This window comes from Acanthochromis polyacanthus, chromosome 2, assembly GCF_021347895.1.
Source record: "Acanthochromis polyacanthus isolate Apoly-LR-REF ecotype Palm Island chromosome 2, KAUST_Apoly_ChrSc, whole genome shotgun sequence".
Classification (NCBI taxonomy): Eukaryota; Metazoa; Chordata; class Actinopteri; family Pomacentridae; genus Acanthochromis; species Acanthochromis polyacanthus.
Genome location: NC_067114.1, coordinates 42,775,974 through 42,801,036, shown reverse-complemented (window position 1 = coordinate 42,801,036; position 25,063 = coordinate 42,775,974). Strand labels below are relative to the sequence as shown.

At 39.9% G+C, this 25,063-nt stretch overlaps 1 protein-coding gene across 3 annotated transcripts in view; it reads right to left on the bottom strand.

Moving 5' to 3' along the window:
* Positions 1-25,063, bottom strand: part of LOC110955612 (protein kinase C-binding protein NELL1) — a 393,573-nt gene that overhangs the window by 278,933 nt on the left and 89,577 nt on the right. The window lies entirely within an intron of this gene.

Below are 25,063 nucleotides of genomic sequence, written 5' to 3'. Positions count from 1 at the left end.
CTAGGAGGACAACAGTGCAGCTGGATTTTACTCAAAAGCAAGCAAATCAAAGCTACAATGGCTGGCAGTATACAATTAAGCTTTGACATCAGTGGAGATTAAGTGGGCTCCACTGGGATGCCACATGTCATACATTACATGTTAGACACAAAAGCTGAGGATAGGTCAGGAGAGTGTGTTCTGGCTTCAAGTATATGCAATGCAAATTCAGTTCAGTCATATATGCATATGAATTTAACATCAAAGAAGAAAAAAGAAAAAAGTAATTTACTAAAAAGGTCTTCATGGAAACTTAATCAAATGAAAGAATCTCTAAAGATCAGCAAACTACTGTGCAAATTCTGCATTTGTTTGTGGTCTATAATATTAAGAAAGAATGGGGGAATTGAAACATCAAATTAAAAATAAGGCAAAAATGCAAGCAGTTCCGTGAAAAACCGCAATACAAAGGCTAATTTAAACCAATGAGGGAGCAAACTGACCACAAAAAAAAAAAAAAGAAAAAATATCAACAAATTTGTAAACTAGATGAGCCCTCAGTAGAGGGCAGAACCACGCCCTCTGCTGGCGAAAACCCTGTCCTCCTTATACAACTGATGCAATATGTATCAATTTTGATCATGTACGTATCTCCCTCCCTATTTGATCTGCTGACCTGTAACTCCACAACTGAGCAGGGGACCTTAGACTGATCTTCAGTGCCAAGTTTGATTATCCTGACTTCAGCGGTTGCAGAGATATTGGACCGGACATAGCCACATACATACATACATACATACTTACCCAGCCAGATACCGCACCGAATGCAATGACCCCACCGACGTACCCGTCAGGCGTGGTTAATTAACCCTCTGAACCCCGAGCAGCTGCAGAGGGCTTTTTGATCCTGTCACATTTTTACCCACTGTGGTCTCATCTATCACTGAAATGTGAAGTCCTGCAACTCTACAGAGATAACACAATCCTGGCTAGAAGTAGAAAGGACTGAAAAATATCTGTCTGTGCAGTGTGAAGTCATAAATCATATTTAAAAAAGAAAAAAAATGAAGTTTCACGGCAGCAAAGAAAATAAAAAAACAGATACAGCGAAGAATAAAGCACAGTCATAAGGAGGTTCTTTTCCTTGAGGTTAAGTTAAGGAAACTTTTTAAACAACATGTTGAATAAAGAGATTTGGATGAACTGGTTAATTTGTCCAACAGAACTAGTTGTCACACTTTGTAGGTCAAAGTACCACTGAAAAGTTCAAAATCTAACATTTTTTTCTGTATTTGTTTCAGTTTCTGATAAATTCTGTAATTTTGTTTAAATTTTTAAAGACAAAATGCTTTTCAAACCTTTCAATGGGTCGGATGATTGTTAAAAGTCACGTTTGTGTCCCTCTTGTGGTCACTAAATTCCTGTACAGTCATTGTTATGTATGTACATTTTTAAGATAATGTTCTCTTACGTCTTCAAATGCCTATTAAATCTATTTTTACATGGTTTGTCTCTAACTACTGCATGCTCATGTATGTTGTCATGAGCATCCTATTCACCCTGATGTGTAAGTGCTGCAGTTCCTCAATGCTGTTTATACTGTAGCTGTCCAATTTCCCACCTGCTGGCCAAGCTGTCACTGCGGTGCAAGATATAGAGGTCATGTAATTATACCTGATTTTGTCTTCCCTCGACCGTTCTGTCACCCACATCTCAGCGGTGATGAGCTTCACAAAAGAAAAGCAATGTCACACAGAACAGTGATACAGTCGCAGGTATACTTACATGTTGTGACACCGCGGGCTGTGGCCATCAACAGCCGATTACACAGAACACACACCAGTCTACATAGCGTACAGTGGGATTAACAGGGCTCCTCTATCGCCACGGTGCAGGATTCAAAGTGGAAAAGCAAGAATTTCCCACCAAAAGAAAAGAGGAGAATATATGATAAATGTCTCATAAAACTCAAACCATAGTGTCTGTAGTCATGTACATCATTTTGAATTCATTAGTCTGGGTTTAAAGATGGCCGTCATATAGAATTCTGCTTCAATTCAAATACAATGAAGGTAAATGGAAGCTTCAATCCGTACTTGTATTTTATCTTACAATTATTATTCAATAATTGCTATGTGTTGTGGGTTTTCTACCATCTTCTTCAGTGTTCAGTAACCTCATTTACTGATTCGCATCATGCAGGCCGCCTCCTGCATTCTAGTACAACAGAGTACAACACATCACCTCTGGTAAAAATCTTTTTTTTTTTTTACCTTGTCAATACATCAGAATGGTGGACTTTATATTATGAACAAAGGAAGCATTTTCACCTTGAGGCTGCAGTGTACTGATGACAGTCTGAGGAAGGTAAATTCATATTTCTGAGGATTCACATGCAAAAAAAAGTAAATGATAAGAAATCAATCCTGTCACTTCAAAGAGTGAAGGCTTTCCGTATCAATATTCCGACTTAAAATAGGTTTCTCCAACATTACAACTTCCCATTGCCTAGTATAGAGTCGCTTTTTAATGCAATTTTGACACAGAGATGAGTTTTGAAGGGTTTAATCAATGGCTACAGAGGCTCTTTAAAGAATAATAGTTTATATTCTTCATGCTTTCAGGAATCTGCAAATAATAACAAGCTCCTTCTCTTCACTGTCAATCTGTACAAAATGATTACGCATCAATTCCTATTCGACTGGAAGCAATGGGCTTTTCTGATTACGCATCAGACCGAGTGTTGACTACATGAATAACACAGTTGTCCTTCAATGTGTGTCAGGAATGACTGAGCATTCAAATTGTCTGTATACATGCATGAGGGATTCACAGAAAGTGATGCAGCACGAAATCCCGTGTCACTGGTTTGAATTTTATCTCGCTGACATCAGTCTTATTGTTAACTGTTCACTCTCTCAGCTGCATTCTGCAAACAGGAACCAGACACTTCCTGCTGCTGGTTCAGGTTGGAAGCATTTAACAGGTAAATACAGGTTAGTCTTTATTGTGAGGCTGAATTTTTGTCACTGAAATTACAGTGATGTTTGACATTTGAAATAAGAACTGGTTACAGTGAGCAGATGAGGAGCTGCAGGAAACTCCTCAGCAAGGAAATAAATGTCACCACATTCTTCTGCTGTACAGACAAAATTCTTATGAATTCATTTTTACTGTGCTACTGTTGTAACTAGGGATGTGAGCGACCAGCCGTTTAATCGCCTACTGATTAATTAAACGTTTAGTATTTTACTAGTCGGTTAAATGCTAGTGTGCCCCCCGACCGGGCGCCGCCATGCAGCTCTACGCTCGGGCGTGCGCCACTAACGTGCACCAGTAACGTCCGACAGGGGGGTGGGGGGGCGAATATTCGGATACCAAATTAATATCCGGATAGTGCCGTAGCAAACGAATATCCGGATATTCGGGTCCAGCCCTATGCTCAAGTGCTGTTTTTAGTTCAGAAAAAGCATTATATTTTACTGTTTTTAATCGTATTTTGGATCAAGAGTACACCAATAATAATATTTGGCTGCATTTTTAGAGTAATCTATCACAGTGATACAGGATCTAGTTGCTCACAATATGAAGGAAAACGGTTATTTATAACAAATTATTATTAGGTGTCTGCATATATTGGGTTGTTCATTAAACGCACCTACCAAATGCTTTCTGATGTATTTTTAGCTACTTAAAGAGTGCCGCTGTATTCAGCCTGCTGTTACGAGCAGAAACCACAGGCATCACTAAATCAACCGGAATGGAATAATCTCACGGATCCCTCTGCATGTACTGTAATGCTAATCCATTAAAGCTTGTTGGACGTGGAGCGGTTTGCAGGGAATTCATGATACAGTGGAGTCAGATGAGGCAGGCCCATCACTTCATCAATAACCTGTAAAATGGGGCAGCGCTGCTCCAATTTCACTCTGCGCCTTCTTAACCTTTATCATAGTCTGTGTGGATGTGAGCGTTAAAGAAAAGAGAGAGAGACCCACATCTCGATGGAGAAGGAGAAGAAGGAGGAGTCGGGCAGGTGTGGAGCGACTCGCCATCATTCATGTGAATGGAGGGGCTGAAGTAAAGAGGGAACCCTGAGATGTGGAAAGTGCTGCCTTATGGCCACATAGAACTGTGGAGGCACCGTATGGCAGACTGTATAAATCCACATCTTACTACCTAGCACATATTTTGTTGACAGTCCATTTCAATAAGGTGCCAGGCCGCCTCGTTCCCACCGATTTACTGACTGAATTGAATAAACTACATTTAATCTTGGGGCGGTCAGGATTTCAGCTGTACTGGCTGGCTGCTTCCCAGAGTTTGTCTTTAAGCCTCTGATAAGAGCAAATAAAAGGACTAAATAAAGAACACAAAGGCGCAAACGCTATCAAAAGCTACGTCCGTCTAACTTAAGGATTACATGTCAGAAAAATTCCAAAACGAAGAGCTTTCATCTTCAAAAGTTCAACACTATTTATTTAGGTCTCTGGCAGCCTTCATGGCTTCCCTTCAAAAGAACAATCTCAATCACAGCCTTCATTATTTCCGCTGCCAATATCTGTCGGCCACACTAAAGTCCAGACCACTTTCAATTTTCCACTAGTTGAGCTTGAGGCGTTTTCTGTCATTTTTGTGTCTTTTCCCCTGGCACAGAGATGAAATCGGGAGTCTACGTCCCTTTTGAATCGCTCGCCTCACCATGGGACAAAATTCTCAAGGCTCCCAGTTTATCCACTGCCAGAAGCACAAGCTGGAATATGCCAAGTCACTGAAGGCGGGTGGCAGATTACTGGTTTCTGTGATTAGCTCGGGCTCCTGTGTGCTGGAAAATACTCCAAAAAGGTGCATGTAGCTGGGGCTGGGTTTTAGGGCATTTTCATCAAATCTGAGTCAGAATTGTGAAGAAGAGTTTCACATACAAAGAATCTCATTTGGTGTTTTAGGGCATAAAAAGTAGCCTAGATTATAAAGGGCTGCCAGTTGTAGGTATTAGATGTTACAAGATAAAAAAGAAAAGCACTCAGAGCGCCGTACTCTGTCAAGGCTGCTAAGTCATTGTATCATTTTCTACAGATGAAATCTTGAAAAAAATTGTGGCAGAAATTACAGCAACATAGAATGTGGCCATTTAATATAAACATACCCACAAACAAAATGATGTTGTACAGACCACAGGCGTGTGTTATGCATGTGTACGTCATGTACTGATACCAAATCGCGTGACCTAAATATGTAGCGGCCAGTGAGAACTGATGGAATTCGGAAACAACACCACCACAATTTAATCAATTGTTTATTGTATCATCTCCAACAGATGAGTCCCAATAAGTCCACAGTGGTGGATTTGCAATCATGTGATCGCCAGCAGGCAGCTGACATAGTGTTCACTTGTTCCCATAGTTACAGTGACATCGTGCCACTATCTCGCAATTACACAGAAATCTTTAACAAACCCGTGGATCCAGACTATAAGCCGCATCACTGCCAAAATCTAATCAGCTGGTTCTTGTGTCATTTCTGACCTTCCCTGAAAATTTCATCAAAATTCGTTAGTCTGTTTTTGAGTAATGTTACTAACAGAGAGTCAAACATATGCCGATCATAATGCAACTCCGCCGTTCCTTGGCAGAATAATAAGAAGCAGCATCATAAGTAAAATAAGCAGTAAGTGTAATCTAGGGTTTATACACTGATCAGCTACAGCATTATGACCACTGACAGGTGAAGTGAATAACATTGATCATATTGGTACTACGGGGTGTTCTGCTGGAAAATCCTGGATTTTGTCATCCATGTTGATGAGACTTAGACACATACATAAACACTGTCCCAGATCAGGCACACTCCCTCATGCAAATGGCAATCCTAAATATCACTGGCCTACTCCCTCAGGAAAATGCACCCCACCACATTACAAAAACAGCACACAATCAGGTACAGCTTGAGGAACATGACGATCGCCCAAGATGTTGATTTGACCTCCAAACTTCCTAAACCCTATTTAGGGAGCAAGCATCAACAGGATACAGTGGAACAAGTTTGATTCACCCTAAGAGGTTTTCTGGTCCAAGCTCAATGGTTCAGAGCATTTTTGATGACATAAGGGGGGCCAACACAACATTAGGCAGGTGGTCTAATAGAAATATTTTAAGCATGCAGGAATTTGCAAATGAGAATACACAAATTTACACAGTTTGAAACAAAAACTTCAAATGTGCAAAATGGATAATAATCCCATTTAAAACTGTGCATTATTGTATTGCAGAGTGAGTCAGTCTGGAATTGTGCAAAATCTGAAAATGTTTAAATCCCTGAATAATTTAGATGGTTAACCAGATTTAAATGCAGTACTATAGAACAGAAATACAACATTTAAGGACTAAAGCCCACTTACATTTAAGAACTCAAACTCAAAGAACGACATCTAAAGACCAAATTAAATGCCAATTGGCATGACTTTTCCATTTTCTCACCGTCTTATGGAGCCTTTCTTGGACGTGAAATGCTCAGGTTTTATCAGTGACCACTTGTGCTGTGGCCCTAAGAAGACCATGAGATGCTCTCATGTCATATCAGCTGGTTAAAACATAAAACTGAATGAATGGCTTCATCACGCGGTGCTTCATCTGAGCCAGCTGAGCCGAGTAATTCATCACAACACCACACTGGAGTACAAGCGCTGTACACAACCCAAAAACACACAACACTCCACAGCGGGTACCAGTGTGGAAGGGAATAAACTGAAGATATATTGTGGACAAAATATACAGGAATTACAGCAAGACAATCTTTCCTTTGTGAATGCAAATTACACCCTAGTAATTCCTATGTGCTCACAATAATTGAGCTGGTTCTCAGTTACAGTCCATTTACTGTGATTGGATATGAATTCCAGCTCATTTACATGTGAATTTCTACTCCACTGTACAAAGACAGCAACAGATCAGCACTTTCTTTATGCTAATGTACTGTATATACATTCATATATCCACTGCTGCTATGCTTCTTACTGTCTATATCTACACAAAGTTGCAATAACTGTAGCAGATCTGCATCAGCTGCATTACAGTGGGCGTATCCCAGCACAGTGAAAAGTGTTAGGAAGCAGGGGTGGGCATTTTAGCAGGTAAAAGGTTTCCTCCATCTACAAGTTGAAAACGCAATTCTCTTCCACCTCCATGTACAGAGTTGAGTACAGTGTGCTAGTGAACAGTATGTGAGAGCTCAGCATCACAGTAAAATGCCTGGGAATAATTACAACTCTTGGTAACACCTCTGTGACAGCAGCGATTCGAGCTGTTAGCAGAGTTAGAGTACATCAAGCAGTGCATGACGGTTTCCAGGGCATTGCACAAACTATGGTAACCATATGACTAAAAATACAGAAATAGTAGCATTTAACAACGTCTTGAAATAGAACTTATCCACTTTCCACAACATACAAGTACGTAAAAAAGATTACTGGCATCGCATTTGTAGCCTGTGTGCTCAGGTGAGCTCATAGTAGACTTTAGATGAGTAACTTCATACATTATTTACTGTCTGAACATGGCTTCAGCAGATTTATGAATGCTTAAAACAAAGCACGGATCTCTCCAGTCATGTTTTTTAAAAGCCAACATGGCTGCTACGGTTTCATTAACCAAAACAATGAAGAGTTCACTTGAGTTCACTTCACTCGGATAGTAATATTATCGTTTTTGTAATTACTGAGAAGTGTAAAAAAATAACACAATGTTTCCTTGAAGGTCCCTGGACGGATAAGAAGAACAAGTTAAGCACTACATCTGCAACAGAAAAAAATAATAAAAATATCAGTCAAGAGCTTTTGTGATCGTAGACGGCTAATAGGACCTCAGAGACAAAGAAACAACTCCAGAGAGTGAGTTTACCGACAGCAAAATAGACAATAACCAAAGCATGAAAGTCTTGTGCGCTTGTTAAAGTGTCGGCTTTCACTTTGTACAGTTCTGCTGTCCATTCTTGTGCATACTTGTCTTTCCTCCTCTAGAGATCATGTTTGATTCACATCTGGAGCCGAATCATCTCGAAAAAAAAAACTGAGATCCTGGTTTAATTCAGAATTATCTCCTCCTCAGACTCCATGTACAGTATGAGGACATGAGATTTCAATGTTGTAGATGCAGCAGTGTCATTTTGCAACTATTCTGTCAGGATCAGGCAATGAAAAATCTTATTATCCGGAGGAATTGCACTGGTATATGGCACAAATGCACACACATGTCCATATAAGATACTCCAAACATTTGAAATATAACAACGAATGGAGGTAGAATCCAATCTGTGCATGGTGCGATGCCAGCCTGAATCGAGGCACATTCGGGTTTGTTTCCTGTATATATATTTTATTTTTTTATTTTTTGGGGGGGTCTGCGCTTCTCTGCTGTTGCATTTTAACTGTGTTGTTTCCTGCATCTGCTATTTTTATTTCTTAGAAGAACTCCACAAGTCTGGGTTTGAAAAATGCTACAGAAATACAGGCTCACTTACTCAAACTTCTCAAGCTGCACTTTTTTTAACCTAAAGCATCGACTCTCTTAATTATTCATGACCGTTTGTGTTTTCTCTGAAACGTATAAAAGTATAGTCATGTTTGTTTTATCTCTTTTGTTCCCAAGTGCCAAATATAGAGGCTCCAGTTTGTGGCAGTTCTCCTGATCTTGAAATTAGTTTCAGTGTTTTGTGGCTCTTAGGTTGACATCTTTGCAATAGCTGCTTAAAAGCCTTTTTGTATTCTTGAACATAAAAAGGCTGACTAAGCGGAGATGAATAATCTATTCACTCATCAACAAAATTAATCAACATTTTAATCACAATTTATCTTTTTTCAAGCAAACACTACCCACTTTAAGCCTCTTATTTGAGATTATGTCATGGATACCTTTAGATTTTTTGATGACATAGTAGGATTTAGGATGTTGTGATCAACATTTTTCTACATTCTAGCATTTTATGGAACAAAGAAGTTCAGTGACATGTTTGATCATACTGATTTCACACATTTCAGCTTGCTGTTTGTTAATTTGTATAGGAAACGTTGCTAGTGTTCTCTAATTGGCTGCATTTTCCCAAATGCGCTCTTTGTGAACTTTAACCGTTTAAGGTCTGAGGAAAAAAAATCTGATCAATAAAGTGGATACAGCCAGCATGCAAGACATTTGTTTTTGTTCCACAGAACAAACAATAAATCGATTGATGGAGAAAATAAATGCAAGAAAAGAGTCGTAGCTGCAGCCCTAGCAGTGTGAGGATGATGAATTGTTTTTGAAGAATAATGTTCTGCTGGCGTCTTCCTTACTCCAGTCTTTTCTCGACTTCAGTGGAAGCTCTACTGTATATACAGGCAGCTGTCACCGCAGCTCTGCAGCATCTACTTCTAAAAGGGCATCTGTCAGTCTCTCTCATGCTTCTTAAGTGCTGCGAATGAATCGAACTGTACCAGCTCCACTCAGACTGGAGCCGCCTGCCACCCACTGCGGTTGAAAGACGCTGGCATTATGCTCCGAGATGGCAGCCATGCGATTTGAGTCAATACTCCCATTCACTGTTAAATCCAGTCTAAGTCGTCCTGCAGTAGAAATGAAAGACCTAGAAACCCCTAATGGAGGGCCAATGTGGCCAATACAGGACTCCTTTAATGTCATATTTTTAAAGATATTTTGGCAACATGTCATGCAAAATACCGGAAAACAGAAAAGCTGAAACCAAGCAAAAAGAACTGGAGCATCCTCCTGCTGAAACAGGCGAGGAAACCACGAAACTAGAACATATCCCAACAAGATTGCAGATGTATCATGTTTAATGGATAAAACGACCCAAATTCCTCTACCCCCTGGTTGGTTCAGAGGATAAGATTGGTTTTACCTACAGTATGTAGATGAAGATAGAATTTAATCTGGCTTTGTCACCCATTTCCCAAAGGAACTGTATGCCATATTCCTCGCTGTGTCAGATATCTGTAATTACTTCACCTCGACAATGACCTTATCTGTTGATAGAGGCTTCTGTCCTTTTGTGATAAGGTACGATGGCTATAGCTGCAGATATATTCTTTAAAAAGACAGAAGATGAAGAGGATGGGGAGATGTGGATGTACACTTGTGGTATACGTGTGCGTCCCCAGGGTCTCCTTGGCGAGGCAGCTCTTCGTCCTCGGAGGCGCGAGCTGGAGCGCCTGCCTGCAGGAGGTGGGCTGGACCCTACTGAGCTTGATGGAGGGAGGCTACAGTAATGACACACTCCATCACACCTGACACCACACAACAGTGAACGTCAGATACAAGGAAACTATTGGGAGGACTAACAGCCTCAAATGTGTTCCAGTAAGAATAGTCTGATAATTGAGCAAAGGGAAGATAGAGGGTTAAGGAGGCTAATGGCGGCAGTCTTTATCTCATGGATCACAACCAAGGCATGAAGATAGACTCATCACATAAGATGTTCAACTAACTGCTGATGACGATGGTATGTCCGTAACAGGTGCAGCATGTAAGCTGGGATAGAAAGAAACAAAGGAAACTGGAGAAAATTTTGTGCTGTCCTGGTGCCCTACTGGTCAAAGAGCCCCACTACATGCTCATTTTAACTCCAGTAGGGGAGCTTTGTTGCATCAGGCGAGGAAACCACAAAACTGGAACATATCCTAATAAAATGCTTCAGCTGGTGGTCAGCCTTCTAGATCTCCTCCAAGCTCGTTCATTCTTCAGCAGCACGGCTCAGTTCCTGGTCGGAAGGTGTTGCTCTCAAATCTGCACACTGTATCCACCTTATCAGTGCCTGTTTTGATGCTCATAGAGCCAGCAGTTGAAATCTTTGTTAAATGCCAAAATAAGGCCAAAGGCCATTCCTATGATTGAATTCCTGAACAGCAACAAAATCTTGCATAGTATCATTAAACTACAGTGTTAAAAGCGAGATTACAAAATGTGGACAACAGAAAGCTTGGTTATTCATTGTACCATTAAGCACAAGATTACTCATACGCCTGCTAAAGTTTGATATCTAGAGCATTTACTGAACTCTGTTTTCAAATTACGTTCGTAGAGATTGATTTTAATTCAGTCAGGACCAAATTTACGCAGGTACCTGAGAGATTATTTGAGTAGGAGGGCAAAGTAAACTTTAAGGTCAAATCATGCTTTCTGTGTCAGCAAGGGTCCACAAGGGTATAAAATAGAGATCAGGTGATATAGGCTTTTTAGGTTTTCTTTTTAAAAGGCAATGTCAAATCAAGAAAAGTCAAAAGCGGATATAAATACCAATAAATGTATTGTTTTAGCAGCATGTGACAGCAGAGAACCTATCACTCATTACTAGGCTTCTTCATTGATAAGAGTGATGATACCTGAATATGTAAAATAGAAATAGGAGTGATTAATTTACTACATTCTCCTCCGTTTATGTGGGATCAACTGATGTAGATCAATTTGTCCCCTACTGCTCTATTTTCTTAATGTTCCACTGTTCTGTCACTTTTATTAATCACTAAGGTTCAAATCTTAAAGCTTTATTCATTATTGTTTTCCAGACTCTGTTTCAGGTTAATCTGTGGCTGTTAGCATAGCCTTAGCCACTGAGAGCAGCTAATTTCCAGGTTTGTGTTTCTTATTCAGTTTTTGCTGCTTTAGAGACATTTTTGAAACCACAGAGCGATGACAGACAGCGAGAGGAGGCTGCATCACACCTGAAGTAGCACATTTAATTTGTCAATAAAAACACAGATGCCAATAATCATAAAAATGCAAAATATCAGCCACGATAATCAGCCTGCCCCGAGTATGCAATCCATGCACGGATGCAGTGTTACCGCTGAACCTGTAACTCGCTGCTTGGTAATAGGACCAACTGCTTCAGAATGATACGTTCTTATTGTAGTATGAATAGAACCACATACATGTCTGCCTTCTACTCTCACAGCCTGCATCTGTTTGCGAATAGGAAGGCGAAAAGCCTGAATCGGCCCCCAGAGAGCACAACTACATCACCCTGCTGCTTGTTTAAGTCTTGGCAAGTCGAAACCAGTCTTATACATTGATTCACTTGTAGCAGTCGGCCACAGTATCAACACTGGCCATCGCATATCGGTTTTCTATCTTTTTTACTATTTAAAATGGCAAACTGTTATTTCACTCACTGCAGAGCTCCACTCACAAACACACTGACTGCAGAATGATCTGTGAATAGCTTCTCTCTGTGCCCTCTTCATCAAAACATACAAGGGAGGCAGTAATATTGTTGGCTTTCCCCTGCAGAATAGAATCAATCTGGAGTTCACGAATAGCCAGTATCATAAACATCTCTGCACAAATGCTTCCAGAACTGATGCATTCAAGTTCACCAATAACCTGTTCTTAACACAATGTTGTCAGAGATCCAACTGTTCTATTCGGAACGCATATTAGGAGCTGAGTGCTACCTTTACACTAATGTTTAACATTTTCATCTTTAAAAAAAAACATCTAACATGGGTATTTTAGGGGTTCAGTATGTCCAAAAAAGAAAGTCATATTTTATTTTGGTTTCTTATTTAGCATTTGTCACTATGTGTTTCAATGAACATTTATTGTAATGTGATGAACTACCATCAGTTTCTCTGCTTAGTGTTGATTTCAAGCACGTATGGGAAAATGTGGGAAGGCAACACAAGGCTCAGATGTCGTTCAACTTCAACAGGAAGAAGTACGGAATCAACTTGTGACTTTCCCCCTATGCACACCAGTTTCTGTGCTGCAAGACTGAGTCCACTTGACCATTTTTACGCGTCAAAATAGCAAAAATGAATAAATAAATAATGGAAATGCTTCAGCCAAAGGTTTCAAAAGGTAAAATGTCAAATAAACACTTTATTTTTAGTAGGAAATGTGGATAATATACATTAACAAGAAAATTCTGGGGCTCTAACAGCACCCTAGTTTGAAAGTTTGAAGCGTTTTTACATTTTCAAGGAGCCAATATTTAAAAATTTGGTTGCCTGGAGCTCACCAAATTTCATGGCTGTGGGAGTTATATTTTTGGAGATATTGAACCCTTACAATAGCTTCCCAGGTACGAAGTTTGTCTGAGGGTGAAAAAAAAAAAAAAATTCCCATGTCTGAAAACATATAAAATTTTAACAAGTCTACCAAAATATTTGACAGAACCAAGTTTCCCAAATAACAAAAGATAAACTCTGAACAAAATCTGAGAGTGGAGCAACACTGCTATCTGAAATACCACGATTGTCCAAAACAAAACATCCAGGGCATCTAATTGGGTAAATAACTCAAGACTGAATAGTCATACGCAAAGCAGAGAATATTACTGATGTAAACAATAATGGAACGAAAAAAAGCCAATTAGCACCAGAATATTTCACATCGAGATCACCAATTTACCAGTTCGCACCTTTGAATCAATTGCAGGTGACCCTGTGGGAAAATAATGTGTGTTAACAGCTGCATCAGCTGAATGGCAGCTTTGCGACGTTGATTAAAAACCCCACTCATATGGTGGAGGTTTTTCTGTGCAGCCTAGCCGACATGAGGCGCACATTACAGGAAATCAAATTGAGGAGAAAAAAAAGGACTCTACAACCAGCACCACTTCATTGACATTTAAAATTTTCCTTCGTTAGGCTGCCTGCTGCAGGAGTAATTACTCAGAGGTCTGTGTGAGCCGCTGCATTGGAAGCACGGCCGCCCATTGATCTAAATGTGGGTTATTCTGCTGGAGTTGCCCCATTGATTAGAGACCCAAAGGCCACATATAATTTCCTCTCTGCTTTCATTGTGTGTCCTGTGAAGGTGTGACAATACAACCACCCAGTCAAACAAAAGCAGCTTCAGATACCAGAGATACCAACTGTATCTGGAGCTCAAACCCTGCCAAGGACAAGGTCAACAGTGTCTAGGTTACAGACAGCATCATGTAGCATTATTAACCTGGCTTCGGCTCATTATTATTCTTCGCGCGGTGCCCTCCTCTTGGCCGGGGCGTCGGTGATCAGGTAATGAAGTAATGAATGCTTGCTGCTCTGCTGAGCGGCGCTGGCACTGCCCTTCAAAGGAAATTAAAACGTTACACCTGGATTCCTCATTTGGAGCAACATTTATAGTTTTTCACGCTTAGCTTAACTACGCTTAAACCTGTCCACCCATATCACTACATCGCCTAATATATATTTAAATCATCAGGATACATTACATAGAAGAGAAAAGGCACAGGAGTACAATGGACATAAACTTACCACGTTATCAGATTGAAGTTTAGCGTCTTTGCGGGTCTGTCATTAATCTAATGTTCCATTCCACTCTAACAGCCGTTCTCTTATCCTAATGATAGTTTTGGCCTGGCTGCTGCTTAGCAAGGTATGAAAAAAGACAATATACCTTCCAGCTCACTAGCTTCTTTAATGAGCAAAGCAGAATGTCATTTTCTGGCTGCTGGACACAGAAGCAGCACGAGTCATATCATTATGAGATCTTTAAGGTGGAGAGCTCCCAATGTCTCCTTTTCTTCATTAGCCGAGTTTGTAATGAAACAGACAAAAACCTTACGTCCAACTACAGGCTGCTGAATGTGAAACAGGTCCGCTATCATCAGCAAGCATACATAATGTTGATTTGTCATAATACGGAAGCGTTCAAATGGATTTCAGATGATTGTGCCATCAGTCTCAGCCCTGATGTGCATATTAACAGCGTTGTTGGAAATGTAAATTGAGGACAATGGGGGGGGGGGAAACAGGAAACCATAAAGACAGAAATAAAAGAAAAATATGGAAAAAAAGAAAACACATGCCCACACACACCAAAGAGGAGACGGAGCAGACAGCTAGAAACACAGATTCTGTCACGCTAAACCAGCCTTTATCATCAAACTGCTGTCTTTGCTCACATGTAGAACTGAAAGGCACAATTAATGTCCTGATTATTAAATGTCGAGAAATGGTGATAAGTGCTCATTATACGGACCCAGAGCTTGTCCAAATTACTTGTTTTTGTGCCACCCAAACTCTACAATCTAAGCCAATAACAGCCCATTTTTTTAGTCACAAAAGAAGCTCATTTGGGGTACAACTGCTTCTTAAACATTAACGTTTCTGGATGATTCATGGGCCAAATGAGATGAATAATGTGGATCAGGGTGCATTGGTAGCAAAGCATGTGGTTAATTCAGACCATGTAAAGGCCTCTTTATTACCACGTTTTCATGTTGTTTATGCATCTGCTCCTCTAACTGTGGTGGAACCCGTCATCTACTGGCCTTCATCAATAATTATGCAAGTCATTTCAACTAAGAAATCTGAGAGGTTAAAGACAGAATCAAACATGTGCTAATACTTCCAACCACAGCGGTTAGAGGAAACCTTAGGGGGCATGATGCAACCTGGCACACACTTCTGGTGCTAATTGGTCCAATTACACATTAGATCTCAAATTGCCAAAGGAAATATCAGTTCTGCTGTGAACTGAATTTGGCATCTTGCTCGTGTTTTTGCCCAAAGGGTGCAGGTTTTCCTTGTTTTCTCATGGTATGCTGTACAGTTGTACTGTTCAGGAGAAAAAGGCTTGCATTACGATTCATGAAAATAGCAACAAAGAGTACAAATTGCACATTTCCTTATACAATATGAATAAGAAAGTTATTTTTATGAGTCCAAAATGGGACTAAACATGCAAGAAAATGAGCTGGAGTCACACTTCAAACAATTTCTAAAAATTTGTTTGAGATTCTTGACTTGTCATCGACCAAAATTTGACAATTTTTTTTCCAAAATTTTGTAAAAGTGGACAGTGCATGCATATTTTTTATAACAAACCAAAGAATGGGCATATGAAAAATCCATCCTCATATTTGTACAATATGTAAAGTGAAAAAATCACCAGTGTTCTTACAATTCACCTTGACAGATGCAGGAATTTTGGTCTAAATTTCACACCAGTCAGTTACTCCATAGCTGTCGAGAAATGTTACTTAAAGCTACAGATTTCAACCAGATGGCAAAAGATCAAAAGGCTTATAAATACTAAAACCAGTCAGGTACAGTCTCTGGAACCTGAGAATGCATCACATACGACGACCACATGTATTTCTTGTTGATATACAGTCACAAAAGCAGTAAACACTGCCATCCCTACAGGCATCCCTCTGGCAAACATATATCTGTAAGTGCACTGTATTCCACCTGCATCACTAACAGTCTTATAGCTCCAACTATTATGTTCATAATGACTCTGGGGGAAACCAGCACACAGGGAAAACTCAGTCGCTTTACAAAATCAATGCTTGTAAGATATCCTCTTAGGATATTTAACATTTCCCTTTACGCTGTATTTAACAGCTGCGTCATTCCAGGTGACACTGAATGAAGACGTTCTGTAACCATCATTCAGACACCTGATAGCAGCTAATGGAGCAGTATCAGTAGATCTGTGCCTTCACTGTCTTGACCTTGAACAACAAGGAAGGGGGGGACTCATCAGAAATCAAACCATCTGTGTATAGTGACACATGATGACACAAAGTCGTATTCACGCTAAACTCCAAAAAAATGTCAATAAAGGCCCAATTGTTATTCAGTTATTCAATAAGTAAAACTTGTCACTGATGAGTATTTAACTCTCCTGCTGTGACGCCCACATTCTCATCGACAAAATGCTCCAGGAAACAGAACACAGAAGTAAACACACAGAATAATAAAAAATAACATAACTGTTGGAACATAAAATGAGTTGTAGAATCAAATGGGACCAAAAGAAGCAATAGCTTCATCTCTGACTCTTTAGTCAAACTTACTGACACTGTACAGCTGTTATCAAAACTAGAAGGTTTTAACCTACATCTATTTTACAGACAGTCTGCCAACTGACTTGTAAGTGTAGTAACCTTTGACCTGCATAATATGTAGAAAGTAATTTTAAACTCAGTGTTTCTGCTTAGTGTTTTCTTGTAACAATGTGCATCTGTGTTCCCAGATTTCAAAAATTAGCTTTAGTTTTAATGAATCTTTTTTTTTTCTTTTTTGTAGTGTGCACTCCATATTTCTAGATACACTCATACATAGATGTGAAGTTCACATACAATTGTAAAAAACATGTATAGCATCGCAATCTTGTGTTACCAATGACTCCTAAAACCAGACTTTCCTGTGATGGAATGATTGGAACACAAGTGTCTGCCACAAAAAACAAGAACGGATTTTCTCAAGCATGGTGGCAGCCTTATGCTCCAGAGCTGCTTTTATGCCAGTGAAACTAGTGTTTTACACAAAGTAAATGGATTACCTCCACATTCTAAAGGAAAATGTAAAATCATCAGCCAGAAGGTTCGCCTTGGATGCAGGTGGGTGTTTTAAAAAGACCATGACCTCAAACCCACATCAAACGTGGTAAAGAAGTGGCTAAATAAGGCTAAAATTAAGGTTTTGAACTAAAAGTCTTGACTAAAACCAATTAAGAACCTGTCGACTGTGATAAAGAAGCAACTCTGTGTCAGAGAACCAACTAATTTAAACTGCACCAATCCTGTCAAGAAAGATGGTCAAAAATACAACCAGAAACTTGTACATGGCTACCAAAGATGCCTAATTGTAGTGAAAAAGGCCAACAAGACATGTAACTAATTGTTAGCATGGCTGCATGGATATTTTTGACCCAACAGATTTTGTCATTTTTCCTGAAGACCAATAACAGATCTATGGAAAAAAAAAAAAAATGCATGGCCGATTTTTTTTTTTTTTTTTTTTTTTTTTTGTGACATGACAGAAAATTAAGAGCTAGGAGTAACTGGAACTTCAAGAAAGCCATTATATACACTCTGTATTTAGACCTTTGTCCACAACTCTAGATACAAATTTTAATATCTCTACACTGAATGCATAATGAAGTAGCATAACGACATTTGACTCTAAAGTACAGTAAAAGAATAAATGTTGTTAAATATATTTATCTCTCACACATACACTAGGACCTGTGTGCAGAGAAGTGAACTGAGCTCTTCCATATTCAGCGGTTTCTCCGATCTTTCTTCTAATTTGCCTCCTTGTCCGGAACGCTTTACCAGTCAACACAAAATCCTGCTTTTGTCTCAAAATCACCGTAAGCTAGACACAGACAACCTACCGAGTCACAAACAGGAGCAGAAATAAATCTGACTGTTTTAATAATACCATCTCTGCTGGGTAGTCTTCTTTTTTTCTCGGGGAATGTTGGTGTGCAGTAATCAGGGCTAAAGCATGACATACAAATGAGCTCAATAACCGGATAAAGGTTTTGTCCAGGCCTGTTTCCATGACAACCGAGGAACTAAACCTGCTAAGAAAGATTTAAAGGCAGTTGCAAGATGCAAGAAAAAAGGCTACTAACCTTGTGTTAAGGTTTTGTATTTGTTTGTTTGGTTTGCAGTGAAGCTAATCCATTTCAATGCTGGTCTATTAGTGTGCTCAGTACCACCATGATTTCCATACAATGGCATCGAACTAGATTTCAAAAACGACAGACTGAGTATTTTACAGAACCACAAGCTTCCCAGAGGATGAACCCTTTCCACTTTGGATGCTTTATGAGCTTTCCTGTCATGCAAGCACCACTGTGAGGCCCAAATGTCAGCTTTATCTGCTAAATCTGAGCAGCTGAAAACAGTACATACAACTAGGAAATGACAACGTTTGCTATGCACAATAACAACAGTGAGTGGTTTGATTTTAACGAGCAGTAACCTTTCATTTAGCACCACCCTCAGGACAAGATGTACACTTTAGCCCTATTAGGTTTTAGCACAGCAAAAAAATCCAGCGTGTTGTTCAATCTGTCGAGCGTTTTCATGCCGTCGACGTTAGAAGGGCATAAAATTTAATGTCTCATGAATTCCTGTATACAGTCTACTGAGGCACAGAGCGCTCGCAGGCAGAGAAGGGAACAAGAGGGAAAAAAGGGGGCTTGAGAAGATCTTAAGAGAGGGGCTTGCTTTTGTTTGCAGCCCATTTCCATACTTGCACCTCAAAGGAAGAAGCCAACAAGGAGAAACCAGTCACTTTCAACTCCACCCCGCTTGAAGGTTGACTTTCATATCGCATCTGAAGATCACACATGCAGCAGAGCCCTGGCTACACCGGGTGCCAAATAAGGAGGAGGACCAGAGAGGCGACAGAGCCAGCAGCAGGAACTGAACATTGCTGAGAGCAGAAAAGGCCCCCTGGGTAACACGAGGCAGTCTGCACATGAAATGACCTTCTGCGAGGAGGGAGGACAGCCGCGTGGTGGGTGGAAATGGCAGGCAGAGCCAATGTCATTACTGCAATTAGCTATTCAGGTCCAAAACAAAGAGCTAACTTCGAGTGTGTGACAAGGGTGTATGTCCTGGGTGTCTGCCACTAATTCAATTAGGAAAATTTGGAGATTACATTACATACTACAGTTATGTAAGCGTCTGACCTTGTCCTGGCTCTGCAGCAACACTGATACAGGCGCAATCACACAAATGTTGGTGTGGCAGAGAAGATGCCCACAAAAACATGGTGTTTTTTCAATAAAATGCACTTGGAAATGATAGGTGGAGCAGGTCAGTGCAAAGAAGTCTTCTGTCAAAGAAAGTAATTTACTCTGTATGAGGAAACGCGCTGCAGCCATCTTATCACTCGGCACATCTGAGTGCAATAACATTATGCATTTCAATACACATCATTATTTCTGAACGTCTGAGCAGTTCATTGAAATGCTTCAAAAATGCTGCTGAGGCAAAACAGAAAATGCATTTTTCATCTGGACAGGTGAGTTATAACTTTTTTTCCCCTCCACAGAGCAGAAAGCAGACAGAACAGCAGTTCTTGGTCTGGATGTCAGAGATGTTGACTTTTACTGAGAATTTATTTGTAACAGGAAAAAAAAGTTGACGGACTCTGACCTCGGAGTAAAGGTCCAGACACACCAGCATCTTTAACAGCAAAACTGGAATCATTGGTAGGTTTGCTTGCTGAGATCAAATACAGTGCAGGGCTTTAGTGTGGAGTCCAACTTTGGAGAAGTTTGACACCTAAATTTATGCTACTGACAAACGGTAAATAACTGTCTTGACAATGCTGACCTGAGAGGGAACGCGGAGCCAAAGAATACAAAATGAGGAAGGCATATATTACAATAACTGTCGCACCATTTCTGCACTGTTGGGGCATAAACCGCTTCACTAAAGGCTAAAAAGGGGCCATAGTTTAAAGTCGGTGGTCAAACAACAGCAGAATGCACAAATAAAGTCCCTGAGGCAACTTATTCTGCTGGTGACACAAAGCTTCCAAGCTTCCAGCCTTACCTTCAGTTCTTAACAAGGATGCAAAGAATATTTGGATGGTGATACAAAACCTGAGGATAAATAGTATTCCCCATGAGGAACTCTGCCAAGGCTGGAATCCTATATTTCTACAGGCCAGGAGAGACGGTTTTGCTACTGGAACGCTTACATTATGCCTAACTAAATAATCAGATTCCATAGTTGGATGCTCTTCTTAAGCTTTTGAGCTTTCTGTGTCATTTCAAACTACTTTGCTAATTAATACAACCGTCACTTCACAGCAAGAAGGATCGGCTTCATTTGAACCCATCTGTGTTGACTTTATACACTGAAATCTCCTTTGAGTCACGTCATTTATGGTGTTTCTCTACATTCCATGCAGACGGACTTCAGAAATCAAAAGACTGCTGAACGTGTACAGATTTAAATAATGTTAAATGTGGGCTCAGCTTGTAATAAAACAAATTCGAGGGCAGACATTTATTTAGTAAAACTATGCGACTGATTGGGATCATTTATTAGGGTGGCAGCGAAATAGAGATGTTATTCCTGTGAATAAACTGAGCTGAGCAAAGCTGATGAGCCACATTAATCTACATTAATCAATGAACAGAAGAAGCATAATTACAGACAGAGATTGAATATTGTCGATAAGACGAGAACGAGTGCACAGAATGAGTCACAGCAGGACAGGAGAGCAGCCAAGCTGGATTAGTCATGTCTGGTCTGAAACACTGAGGTCAAGCGGCTCCAACAGCAACTCCTCCTCTCCACAATCTGGATTTATTCGTTTAACATTCACTTACAGGTCTCTAAACAAGCAGAGTGTTGCTCGGGATGGAAAACAGAAACAGAAGTGAGATGTGATGCTGGAATACCTTCTGTGATGTTCTTCCTGTCTGCTGTTTGGAGGATGTGAAGGTATATCTGTTGCTAGTTTTTTGATGCAACATTTCACAAACCACTCTAGATTCCACTATATTAGGACGATCAGTGAATCTTGACTTGACTCCTTTGGTTCTGTAACAACTCCAACAGAAGGAAGTTCATTAACTGAACTCAAACACGGCTTCATGGGGGCTTCATTCAGACTGTGCTGCAGATTTCCCAAAGCTCCACTTGAACCAGCCAGAACACACTAAGTGGAAAATCGTGTACATGATGGAATGGAGGAAGCAGTGGATTTATTTTGTTGTTAATAGGACAGAGTGGAGGCTTCTCTTGCATAACTTAATGGATGGGATAATAAGATGTGTAGCAGGGAGCCTATATATCTAAAATCTCTGCGGTGTGGCAGGCGAGCATCATGTTCATTTAACTGAATAAGGGCGGAGGGTTTTGCAAGCTGTGCAGATTTTGAAGCCTTTTGAGGAAAATTTGTGAGTTGTGACATTGAGCTACACAAATGAAATTCACTCGACAGAACAAATCAAAACTGATAAGTCAGAGAATTAAAAATAAACCTTTAGACTTAACTCCTGCTCCGGTTATATAGTCGGCCTTGGGACTCAAAGTGCAGCAGAACAGTATAACCTCACATCCTTCAGCTTCTACACTCATTATCATCTTATCTATGCAGCTAAGCAGTTGTTGGTGACAATAGTGAGAAAATAAAGGTAAACTACCAATCGCACTTCCTGAAGAAAATCTCTGCAGTAAGTTATTATCTGATATCTGTTTTCACAGAAAATAGTGGCTATAGTGCTTCAGAGCTCAGGAATGAGCATTTAAGACAACACCGCCATAAATGTGAAAATCCATTGTTTTCTTTGCATGTTGGACCGTCAATATGGTGTTATTTACCTACTAACAGACACATAATCAGCAAAATAAGCAGTCATGGCTGAGCATTTCCATCTTATAACTGTCCTGTCATGATTTTAGAGACAAAAGCAGAGTTTGAGTCAACCAAAACAAACCTAAGGAACCAATCATGTCAACCTGTAGAGTGACACTTTCTGAACTATTCGCCTTTAGAATCGATTTCTGGCTCCAACATAAATGCCTGAATTACTCCAGTATTTAGTTGCACAGGGTTTAAGCAGAGCTGTAGATGAGCTAGTGTGCTTAAAGTGCAGCAAGTTCACACTTGAACTTGTTTAATGGTTCTTATCCAGGTTGTTTTCTCCTGACTAGATCCTTGCTTGTGTTGTATGAACTCTCAGATATACACTACTGTTCAAAAGTTTGGGGTCAGCCAGACAATTTCATGTTTTTCATGAAAACTCACACTTTTATCCATGTGCTAACATAACTGCACAAGGGTTTTCTAATCATCAATGAGCCTTTCAACTCCATTAGCTAACACAATGTAGCATTAGAACACAGGAGTGATGGTTGCTGGAAATGTTCCTCTGTACCCCTATGGAGATATTCCATTAAAAATCAGCCATTTCCAGCTAGAACAGTCATTTACCACATCAGCAATGTCTAGACTGGATTTCTGATCAATATAATGTTATCGTCAATGAAAAAAATATGCTTTTCTTTCTAAAAAATAAGGACATTTCTAAACATTTCTAGGACATTTTGAACAGTAGCGTACGTCACTTTGGATAAAAGTGTCTGCTGAATGAAATTGTAACTTGTTAGTAGTTGACAGCTGGGTGGAGAAAGAGGCAAAGACTTTATACATCTGGAAATATTTCTAAATGTGCCCTTTTAAAACAGCAATGAGTCTTCAGGGGTTTAGGTAACGGGAACCCTCAAGAAAATTAAACATTTTAACATCTATTTATTGACGACTGAGCAAATGTTAATGAAGGGTGTTACACCTATTTAACTGAGGTTTTTGGTAATTAACCTCACCTGACAATTAACAGTGTGAGACAGCAGGGAAAGGTTTGACACACTGCAAGACACGTAGCCATTCAGCTATCACATGCTGATTATTAAATCGCAGTTAACTGACATCTAGGTTTTTGTTATTATGCTAAAAATTGTCCTTTTTTTTTAGAGTTTCTGCCATTATTGTCTGGTTATTAAGATTTGGGTAATCATCTACTGATATTATTCATAAAATCTTGATAAATAACCCTCATTTTTGTGTCATATGAAAATAAATACTTCAAACCGTTTTTCTGTCTCTTTGTCAAAGAGTACATTTTCTATTTCCAAAGCTCTGATGTTCAATGACAGGCCTCTTCCCAGCCAAAGGCAACACCGTGCGCACTCAGCACGCACGTCTTTACCACCTTCATGTTCCCTTTCGGATCGATCTCGGACAAGGACAGCAGAGCAAACAGCAGCAGCAAAATTTCCATGTTTCTAGATCCACCTTCAGATTAAGCCCAAATCCCAACCCAAGGCAGGACTCCTTCACTCGCAGACAGAGACTTGCGCAGTGCAGTCAAACAAGATGACAGGTACAAATTGAAGCTGTTGCCCTGCAGAAAGCCAGAGGATTTGCTTCTTGTAACAAACAATGTCAAAGACACAGACAGGTATGGCAGGGATATCCAAATGGATCAAGTCAGTCAAATAGAGGATAATGTTGCCGTTTCTTGTGTTTCACATGCAGCAACAAATCTGAGGCACTCTTGCTGTTTCAGTGGCAACTTAAAGTGACTAAAAATACTACTAATTAGGACAATTGCAATTAATACACTGTATAATTAACTACATTGCCTTCAAAGGAGTGTAGAAGCAAAAATAGCTGCTCATTCATTTACTGTTAATTCACATGTTGTATTGTTTTTTTCTGACAAAATGGGGGGAAAAAACTCTACATAAACATCTGTCAGACTTTCTAAACTGACAGCAGTCTCTGAAGAAAAGAGCACTGATGAGCAATTCTCTTTTCCCGACTGGTGCAACATCTAAAATGTACATAGATTATTAAGGGAGCATTCGATTCATTTAATAATGATGATGAGCAATGTGGGTCAAAGACATTTAAACAGTGTCGGAATTCATTACTGTGCCTGGAATTATTATTTTAGAGCTATTCGCAGGCGGGAAAGCAGGAGAATGAAATGTGACATTGCAACGCGTGTGTATTAATTTCCCAGAATGCCCTTCGGCAACCTCCAAAGAAGACACACGTGTGGCCAGGGGACAGGAGTGTGCGTTTTTTCACTTGGAAAAACAGCGTTTCATCTCTGTGTGTCAACCAAAATCTGCCTCATAGTTGTACTACATTTTGGTGCGGTTTCTGATTTTGCTTTGTAGGTTTCTTTGGGCGCCCCTGCTGACACCCAACACATGTTTTCATTTTGTTTTCCATTTCTGAAACATTTGTCAGACGGCATCGCAGCAGCTGGCAAAAACAAACAGAACTGGCCCAAATGAGCTTACAATTCAAGGCACACCAGATATTTTTTTTAATCAGCGGTTTCCACCATTATTTTTCATTTTGACAACATGTTGAATGGGCACAGATGTTCCTTTTACAGACTTCTGAGATGCACCCTAATTTCTGCAAAATGTTGCTGCTCTTGGTTTGCCACAGAGCTGCCTTTTAGGTGCACAAGCAGAAAGACAATTTTTACAATTTATCAGCAGTATGATAAACTTTTTTATGGCTAAAAATATGAGCAAGCAGCGGCCTTTTTCTAGTCAGCTGTATCTAAAAATGGCTAAATCTGACACGCAATATTCACACATCATGCCTTGTTTTTAAATCTTTAAACCTAAAGTTTTCAGCCTGATTGATAAACCACTTCCAGCCTTTATGCTAAGCTAACAATCTCTCACCTGCAGCTTCATACTGAACCACAGACATGAGATTACTATCGATCTCCTCATCTGACTTTTGACAAGACAGCGAATCAGCAGATTTCCCAAAATGCCAAACAAC